Raw genomic sequence first — 10,894 nt, 5'->3', positions numbered from 1 at the left:
AAGGTTCATTCTGACCTCCTGAGTGTGTAAGAGTCAGCTTCAAGCCAGAGACTCCTTGGAAAGTAATAACTTGCTACTTTTTGACACAAAATGATCAAAAAAGACACAATATGACCAAAAAATTATATAAAATTAAGCAAAAAAAAAAAAGAAACAAAAATGACCAAAAAAGACACAAATTGACCACAAAATGATAAAAAAAGACACAAAATGACCAGAAAAGACACAAAATGACCAAAAAACACACAAAATGACCAAAAAAGACATAAAATAACCAAAAAGACTAAAGCACATTAACACAGCTGACTTCCAAAATGATTTGTCGACCCCCAGAAATCATCTCATGACCCCAATTGGTTGACCACAAGATGACAAAAAATGGCCCAAAAAAGAAACAAAATGAATAAAAGAATACATAAAATGACCAAAAAAAGGAAACAAAAATTACCAAAAAGACACAAAATGACCAAAAAAGACACAAAATGACCAGAAAAGACACAAAATTACCAAAAAAAGACACAAAATGACCAAAGAAAGACACAAAATGACCAAAAAAAGGAAACAAAAATTACCAAAAAAGCTGCCTTAGTACACCAGCACTAACCCGGCCCTCTTCTTCTGCTGCTGTGCGTGCAGGCAGCTATTGCTCTCAGTGATGTTTGTTCTTTTAAAGTAGTCATCCTGGCTCTGCAGTTAGCTTGTTTGTCTCTGTCAGCCATGTTGCGTTCGCCTACTGCTGGAGGCTGAGGTCTGTCCTCCACTGGGTTGTTCCCCCCTTGAGGTCAGGGTGTGAGTCAGAGGCCTGATTCCGTCACCCCAGGTTACCAACTCACTACTTCCTGTCCAGAATATAGAATGAGAGGAGATGGTGGCTGAGGGCGAGGCGTTTCAGGCCCTGTGAGTGTGTGTGCATGACTGTGTGTGTGTGTTATTGGAAAAGCAGAGTAATTGTGATCTAGGACAAAATATCCTTTGTTTTTTTGCCCTGGTTTGACAGAGCCCAGAGGACTGACATATCCAGTCTTTATATTCAGAATTGTCATTTTACATACAGTACATGATCGTACTGGCCACTGGCATTTGTCTTCAAATCAAAACAAAGCATACTTTTTGTTGTGGCAGCATGTAATCTTCTGTTACAAAGAAAAACTTGTATGAGCCGTAGGGAAACTAATCCTACAGCAGTATTTGATATTTTTGGACACTAAGTTATGCTCGCAAACAGTTTCATATGTATACATCCAGAAGACATGGAGCAACATTATTTTGCCTTTGTTTCCACATGATAAATGTAAGTCCTTCACTCTCCCTTTAGCTCCGGTTCATTCTCCACCAACTCATGAGAGAAAAGCTCCATCGCTGCTAAATGCTCCACTGTGTTAACCCTCTGGGGTCTATGATCGTGCCGTCCTGATCAGATCATGTGACGTTTAACAAAAAAACTAGATCACATGGAGCGCTGCTATTAACTTCACTCCAAAGTACAGACTTGAAACTTTTTCCCGATTTTTGTTTGACATTCCTAGGTCATGTAAAACCAAAGATATGATAGTTTTAATGTGATAGTACAGAAATATTTGAGCGTTGTCGTAGGTCTCTGTGTAATTTTGCACAGTTTGTTTTGTAGAGTTGCAGCTAACAAGGAAAAAAACACCTATAAATGTACATGTTTTTATGGGACTTTTTTTTTGTTTTATTATATTTAAATTTTACCTTTTTATTTGTTCATATTTGCATCCTATGTTAACATTTTCAAGTTCCAAAGCAGTTCATTTAGCATATTTGTGGTTTTTATTGTAGTAAATAGTATACATTTTCAACTCGGATTTCATGATTTTTGGGCTCAATATGTTGATAAAGAAGGTTAAAGTGAGAAAATAATGGTCAGATCATATCGGCGAAGAAAAAATGTATACCAAATATGGGTATTGTAAACATTTTTTATGTGGTACATGAAGGGCAAAATTAAAAGTATTCAAAAACAGCCAAAATAGACTCAGACCCCAGAGGGATAACAAGCTAATTGCTTACTTTGGTTGTCTGCTGTTCTGTACTGAGTAGGGAGGTTCAAATGGGTTTATCTGAGCTTTTCTTGCTGTAAAAAGCTGACTGCTGCTGCAGGAAACAAGGTTGATGAGAGCAGTGAGAGTGAACCCAAAATTAAAACAGTTGACCCTTCTCTAAGTCCTGCCTCTCCTGGTTGCTGTTGCAAGCACAGACTGTAAAAATGTTGCTAGGCCTGTCATACTTAGATTATATTAGATTAGATTCGATTTTATTAATCCCACAGCGGGGAAAATTTCTTTGTTACAGCCGACCCCAAAAATTGCACGCAAAAGTATTTCCCTTTTAGATAAAGATAAAAAATAAACAATCTAATAGAAAAAAACATTTAACAATATACAATATACTATATACAACTTAGTGTAAATTAGATGCAAAATGTGCAGAAAAGAAAGAAAGTACTACTAATACTTTTGCCCCTGGTATGTCAATATGGTGTTTTCAACTAGGAAATAATAACAAGTTTCTGGAATAATAGTTCTAAAATATTGGAGAGAAGTATACAGATTAAAAAACAATATGCATTTATTATTTACATTCACAATAAAATCAGTATTTTGAATAAAGATGGCACTGCGCAACTTAACCTTTCATGTGAAGGACAATATACAGGAACAACAATGTTCTTGCCAGTTAAAATATTGTTATAACAATCCCCCTGATTACCTTACTAAAAGTTAAGCTTTTATTGTGAAAGAACAGGACAGAAATAGAAATAAACTCAAGTAGACAAAATAGCTAATGTAAGTCAACATCTTAGCAAACAAATACTTTGTTCTTGATCTTTAATGAATGAATCTGTGATTGAGGTCTTCCACACTGTTCAAGTCATATTCAGCCTCTGTCCTATTGCGTTTCAAAAATGCACCCCCCTCTAAACTTTGAGGATATCTGCTGTCCATATGCACACCATCACGACAGTGGCTTGGTTTAGGGTCAATTGGCTAAAAGATGCCAAAACACTGCATGGAACTAAAGAGAACTGCCAGCCTGTTTTCCTGCTAAAAACGTTAATATAGGTCCCGTGTACAGGCAGCCAAAACGAGCTATGTTTCCGTATTTCACCATCCGCCACCATCTTGCTGACGTAGTAGTGATTGACAGCCAAGGGAAGTTTAAAAGTGCGGATTCCTAGTAGGAGGTTGGGTCAAACAGGCAGCGGACTTTCACCCAGGAGAGCAGGGTTCATGTCCCGTGTGAAATCAAAAGTAAACCATTTTTAACTTAAGTTGTGTTTTTTACGAAACTTGCGGCAGGCACGTGACCCTTGTAACTACCAAATTTCCAACATTTACGTACATTTATTTACAGTTTAAACTGTCTTTTATAACACTTCACCAGATGTTTTTTGCCATAAACCTAAGGTGGTTTATGGTGGTTTTACAACATAAATCCACAGAAACGGCAGCCTTTTTTACAAACGGGACTGTACCTGTGTGCTGTTTTTAGAGCTGCGAGCTAGCCCGCGCCCCGTTAGGTACATATGTGCCCTGAAACGCGAGCCAAGGTACTTACATACGTGCTGTAATTTGTGGTACTGACACACGACTCATCTGCTGTTTATGTTGGAGAACTTGTTGGAACTGCAGAATAGAGTGATAATTATCTGTCGGTTCATCACTACGAGGAACATCTTTGACATTATACAAAGCAACTGAAATATATTCATACATATAACAATAATATAAAAGCATTGAATGTTAGCCAGAGAGACAAACACTATGTCTCTGGACTATTAGAGAAGTTTGGAACAAATATGTGAAGACAGAAGTAAGTGTGGCCTCAGTGGTTTGGAGAAGGTCATCTTAGGAACTGAATAAAAGTACCTGACTCCTATTCAATCCTGGGAACTGATAAGAAAAGCGCAGATGAGAGTAATTTTGGCCTGGATGGCTCTTTGCTACAGTCTGTCCACGCTGTTGTGGAGTTATCAGACTGTAAAAGCTGCTGTCGACAGCATCTTTAATAAGGCCTGAGAAAAACTCTAGACAACAGGAATCAAAGTGGAGTGTGTCTCTCTTTGACACTCTTCACTTTCTATCAAGTCAAACCACAGATTAATTAACCACGTTATGTTTAATCAAAAACATAATTAAAAATGTTTTGTTCTGACTTTGAAAACATTCACATTCAGAGGAGTCATTTCCGGAATTGATTTAATTAAAAAATAATCTTTGGACTTGGACTGTATGATGCCACAGTGTGCATCCAAATTACTGCTGAACAACAAATACTTATTTTGAATGTTTTATGTTTAAAAGGAGTGATTCTATATGCTTTTAGTACTGTACATCCATCCATGCATCCACTTTCGTCTGCTTATCCGGGGCTGGGTCGCCACCATTGGGAATTAATTCACACACTGATGAACGCAGCATCGGGAGCAATTTGGGGGTCCGTATCTTGCTCAAGGATACTTGACATGTAGGCTGCCATGGCCGGGGATCGAACCACCAACATTCCGATCAGAAGACTACCCGCTCTACCAACTGAGCCACAGCCACCCCGATTTCATGAAACCGATTCAAAAGTCGTTGATCGTCTATAATGTCTTGACATTGTGACATCATTGACCCAAGTGGCAAACACAATGTCAGACGTGCCGTACCTCAGGTGAAATGAATAAAATGAACAATTGTCGGACGGAGTTTGGCGGGTGGAAAGATAGCAGGCAATCCGTTAAATTCACACAGAGTACGTCCAGGTCAACGGGGCGGCGAGGCTACGTCTCAGGTCAATAGGTTGTTGCAGACCTCGCCGGCCAGCAGATAAGAAAAGAGATGGGAGGAGAAATGGGCATTGGAGCGCAGGCTGTAATAGCTGTCTGCTCTGGCCTGATGAGGTGGCTGGGGAATAGAGCCCAAGGATGCCTGAGTGTGTGTGCAGGAAAGTGTGTGTGCGTGCACATTGACTGATGGGGTGGCGAGGGATAAGAAGGCGAAGGAGGAAGGAGAGCGGTATGTGTGTCCGGTGCGTACACATGTGTCTGCATGGGCGTGCCATGTCGTGCATGTGTGAATGGCGGGGTGCGTATGTCTGATGAGGTGGCCGTGGTGAAAGGTGATAGGGCCGGGCTGTGTAAATGATGGCTGATGGGCTCTCTTGAAAGTCTATTTAGCCAGAGTAATGAAGTGCGTCTGCCAGGGGAAGAATATGAGGGACAGGCTCCGAGGCTCAGACAGACAGCTAGGTCACCTCGCTCAACCTTGTATGGAGAGAAGAGGGGAGATGGACAAGATGATTCAGTTGTAATGACTCTTATTCTCTCTGTCTGCCATGGAGGCGCCTTGAAGGACAAACACACCGGGTCAACTCGCAGCCATTGATAGAATGTCAGTCTCCACCTGTAGGTCGTCTGGCTCGCTCTGAGAAGTCAACATGTTTGCTTACACCTTCTTTCCTTCTTAGTATCACTAGGGCGCGGAATCAAACCTCAAATATATCTTTAATACTTCAAGTGTCGTAGAAAATCTATAACCCATAATAACCCATGGTGACACGCATTTTGTAGCGATGCTGTCAAATGCGATACTTCCGGGAAAGCCCCGGACTCGAGCACGCTCTCTGTTCAGCAAATCAAAAAAATGCCGGAATGGGGAATTCAAGATGGCGGCCCGCGGATACTGAGGAGGAAGAGGTCTAGTCCGTCCAGTGTCTGCTCCGTTAGCCTGCCAATCCCTGGCAGCGGGTTTTCAGTCCGTGTTGTATTTTGTAGTGTTCTCTTCTCACCACTGGATGAATCCACTTGCTCCAAAACTCCTGGCTTCAACCCGACGGTTCTTCTCCGACGTCTGCCGGCAACCGGGAGGTAAAGCCGCGGTCAAAGCTGGTTTATTAGACGCCGGAGGCGCCACTTAGTTTGGGTTTTGGTTGACCAACTTTTATTTTCAAAAAACTGACTATTTTGTTTATTTATTGGGTACCTGAAGATGACTATTTTTGGTTGAAAGAAAGAGACTATTTTTGGTGTTTTGGCTGTGTGAATTATGGGTTGAATTTGGGGGCACTGAACTGTATAATAGGCCTACACTGTGTTGAATTGCAAATTCTTGTGTGTGTGTGTGTGTGTGTGTGTTTTGTGTTTAATGGGTCGCCTTTGGAAAAGGTTATGCTTAATTTCTGGTTGTTAGTAGGGTCCATGCATGGGTAGGCATGGGTCCTGTGTAAGTTTGACAAATCAAAAATACAAAAGAAAACTGTCAGATTAGCTCCGACTGGCACCCCGGCACTGTCAAACCGCTACAATGTAACAAATAGGGTTGTCACGATACTAAAATGTTCAACTCGATACCGATACTCAGGAAAATATTTGTTACTCGATACCATTTTCGATACCACAAGGATTAAAAACAAAGGCCCCAAAATGTAACAGAAATATGCAACATGTAAAAATGTATGGAACCACAGGTTGAATACACACACACACACACACACACACACACACACACACATACATACATATATATATATGTATGTATATTATACATATATTTTTTTTCAATGGATTTACAACTACACAAGCAGGGATTCATTCTTGATCATTCAACTATATCCAATGGTTCATAACAGCATCTCATTCCAAATAAAGCTGCTAAATGAACCTTGAGTTGAGAATATTTTAGCATTTTAAACTGAAATATCAGACATTGAATGCTTGGGTGGATTCTTTGACTTTGCTAATTATTTGAGCAGATATTTCCTCAGCTAAATATGGAGACGTTTCTAATCACTGTCGCCAAGGAGGTTATGTTTTTACTTTTTTGGTTTGTTTGTTGGTTGGTTAGTTTGTCTGTTTGGCAGCAGGATTATGGAAACAAACTACTGGCTCAATTTTCTTCAAATTTGGTGGAAGGAGGTAGCATGGGCCAAGGAAGAAGCCATTCAACTTTGGAGTGGCTCTGAATCACAGGCCGGATGCAACAAATTATTTTTACTTTGCTAAGAGTGCAATAGAGGAATATTGGCCTTGGAGGTCTGCACTCTCTGAATGCATTTCTAGTTTCAAACAGTATGTTATTTTGGCAAAGTGGTACATCATCAATAAACAAAGTTATCATAAGAATTGCATTGTGCCCTTTGGCATATTTTGTTCAAATAAAAAATTGGATAAAAATGTTTATACTATTTTCCTCATGCTGAAGTATCTGTTTGGTACAGGAGCTCAGGTTCATTTTAATGCCTGGTACAACTCAAGGTACATTTGTTTGGACAAATATAATGATAACAACAAAAATAGGTCATAAGAGTTTAATTTAAGAGCTGATATCTAGACATGTTCCATGGTCTTCTTAATAATAACCAAAATCATTATGAAAAAAAACCATGGAAAATAGCAGATGTCAGCTCTTTAATTAAACTCTTATCAGCTATTTTTGTTGTTATCATTATATCTGTCCAAACATATGTACCTTGAGTTACCAGGCATTAAAATGAATAAGAAATTGAAGAAAAAGGGTGGTGTAATATTTTTTTCCATGACTGTACTTACCACCACACCAGTAACAACATGTGAATAGCAGTCTAGCAAACAGTTTTTTATTGTTTATTGTCTGTATGAACTGGTTCATATCACTGTTGTAGTAATAACAGGAAATATTTTGCATGATGAAATATTTTGATGAAAATGGGGTTATCAAGGAATAGCACAGGGTTACCTTTTTTATTATTATTATTTTTTACAATAAATTACCTGTTTACTTTCTTATTAACAAGCTTTAACCAGCCGTGACCTCTTGTTTTTAATTCATTTTACTTTATTGCCCCATTTTCCAGTCAAACCCCACCCGTAAACATATGTTGGGTTGTTTTTGGGTGAGATTTTAATCAAAACCCTAAAGGCCAATCCTTCCTGAAGGCAACCACCAGATCAGTCACATGCACTGGTCACACGTAAAAAAAAAAAAAAAAGGCCGTCTTGTGATAGGCACGAACAGATCGTCTCTGTTTCTAGGCTGCTCCAGAAAACTCCGGCTTTCTTCTTCTTCTTCTTCTTCTTCTTCTTGTGTCTATGAACTCGTGCCAGGCCATGTGAAGTTCAGAGTGGACTGTGGGGTCGGGTTGGGATGCAGGGGGAGGCTGATCAGTGATTTTTTAAGGAAGCGGACAGAAGGCTAGAGTGACAGGCACAAGAAAAGTTTTTTGGTAAGCTATTGAGGTCAGGGAATAAGGAAAGTAGAGCAAAACCATGGTGATTACATCTTGAAAGTCCATGAGATTCTTTTGGGATCGCTGAATGTCTTTTCATGAAAATTCATGTGCTAAAAACAACAGTAAAAGCAAAGGAAGTGGGTCCGTGAGGATTTTAAGCAATAAGCAGGTTTCTGCTTTGATTGGACAAATAGTTCACATCTTTTGTCTGTGAATGTTTGTAGACGTGTCTCCTCTGACTGTAACAAAGGAGTCTCTCTAATCCAAGTTATTTTAAGTTATTTTTAGCCATGCTTGTGGCATGGCTCTAGGGCATGGGTCTCAGACTTGCGGCCCGTGGTCCAATTGCAGCCCTCGTGACGATATTTTGTGGCCCCCACCTCGATATGAAAGTTAAATGTGAGTTTTATATGAATGGCACTTTACCGTGATGTATTTGGAAGGTCCCTTTATTTACTTTTTTTGGTAATTTTGTGTCTTGTTTTGGTAATGTTGTGTCTTTTTCTAATAATTCTGTGTCTTTTTTTAATAATGTTGTCTTTTTTGGTGATTCTGTCTTTTTTTTGGTAATTTTGTGTCTTTTTTGGTCGTTTTGTGGGGTTTTTTTGTATTATTTTGTGTCTTTTTGGGGTCATTTTGTTTCTTTTTTAAGCAATTTAGTTTTTTTCCGTCATTTTTGGTCATTTTGTGCTCATTTTGTGTCTTTTTTTAATAATTCTGTGTCTTTTTTTGTAATTCTGTGTCTTTTTTGGTCATTTTGTTTCTTTTTTAAGTAATTTAGTTATTTTGTGTCATTTTGTGTCTTTTTTAATAATTGTGTGTCTTTTTTGGTAAGTCTGTGTCTTTTTTGGTCGTTTTGTGTCTTTTTAAAGTAATTTAGTGTTTTTCAGTCATTTTGTGTCTTTTTTTCTCATTTTGTGTCTCTTTTGGTCATTTTGTGTCTTTTTTTCTCATTTTGTGTCTTTTTTTTCTCATTTTGTATCTTTTTTTCTCATTTTGATACTGCCTCCAGCGGCCCCCAGGTAATTTCAGTTTGAGACACCTGCTCTAGGGATTGCAATGCCCGTTTGTTGGATGGATACTGACTTTTCTTTTAGTTTCATGAGCAGGTTGACATTTGTTGGCTTTAACTGAAATGTTTCAACAACTTTTTTGGATACATTTTTGGTTTGCAGAGGATGACTCACAGTGAGTTTTGTAAGCCCCGGACTCTTCCTCCAGCACCAACAGACCAAAGCTCATCCTGGGAAATATTTCAACAGCTACTTGACGAATTGGCACAAGAATATATATAGACATTCATGGTTCCTGGATGATGAATGCTAAAGTACTTTAGTGATCCTCTGACTTTTCATTTTATGCCACCATGATTTGCCACAAACATTTGTTTTTTTTTAAAACTGTCTCAACAACCACTGGATGGATTACCATGAACTTTAGTTAAAAAAAACATTCTTTTCCACCTCAGGATGAATTTTAATCACTTTGTTTATCCTTAACTTTTATCAAGCACTACTATCAGGTAAAATTATTAAATAAATGATTCAATACTTTGGATTATGACCAGAAACTTACAAAACTAACGCCATTACCATTATCCTCAGCTGTACTTTGTGTTCAATGCTAATCACCAAATGTTAGCATGCTAACACTCTAAGGGAGTGTGTCTATGTTCTCCTCTTTGTATGAGACTGGGGAACACAGACCCTTTTCCCCCCCTTTTCCCAAAAAGGGTCTTTGTTCCCCGGCCTGTTACTTTTTCCACCATTTTTGCCAAATTCCATGGCAAATAGGCATAACCCTAACCCCAACCCTATTTAAAAAAACAAAAAATGAACTGCAAAGTAACAAGAAAATAGCTGCTGTGCAAATTGACCATGCTGAGAGTCTACTGTAAAGATTGATAGATTGTGTATTGCTACAGTGGAACATAGGACCCTTTTTGGGAAAAACGGGGAACATAGGACCCGGAGAACATAGGGATGACCCCCATTCGGGACTAAGTTAGTGAACATGATAAACAATAAAGGGATGTTCACTATGAAACTGTTTAACCATTAACCAACAAAAATAATGTTGACCAATCAATGCTATTTTGTCAACTTTTTTTTTTGACATACTTTTCTTTCATGAATGACTATTTTCGACCATTCTACCAACACATAGTAAGCCAGACGGACACACAGCTGACAACCTCACAGTTAAAGTAGCTGTGGAGAATTGGGGAAGTAGCTGCATGTGGCCATTACAATGCAAGCTACATCATGGGTGCGCTACTGCTACAAGTCCGCACTTGTACGAACTCTCCAGACAGGTGAACTGGGAGTCTTTTGGGTCTTTTCAGTGATCCGGATCATTTGTCTCAGCTCACCAGGAAGAGTCGGCTCTTTCGGCTCCTAAATGGCTCTTCATTTTACCATTTATACCTTTTTTTCAGCCAAATTTAGCTCTGTTTTGACTTGTGATTTGTATTTGAACACATATATCACTTACATTTCAATAAATTGATGTAGCCAATTGCATTTACAGTTTAAAAATCCCTTGTAACTCTCTAATTTGCTTCAAAAAGTTTTTAAGAGTGAGAAAAATAATAATAATAAACAACATAATAAAAAGAAATATAATATAATGTGCAAACAGCAGCATCTAACAGGTTTAGGTGTCTCTATGAACTAACCACCAT

The sequence above is a fragment of the Centropristis striata genome, chromosome 1 (genome assembly GCF_030273125.1).
Source record: "Centropristis striata isolate RG_2023a ecotype Rhode Island chromosome 1, C.striata_1.0, whole genome shotgun sequence".
NCBI lineage: Eukaryota > Metazoa > Chordata > Actinopteri > Perciformes > Serranidae > Centropristis > Centropristis striata.
The sequence above is the reverse complement of the archived record's forward strand: the minus strand, read 5'-3'. Positions refer to the sequence as shown.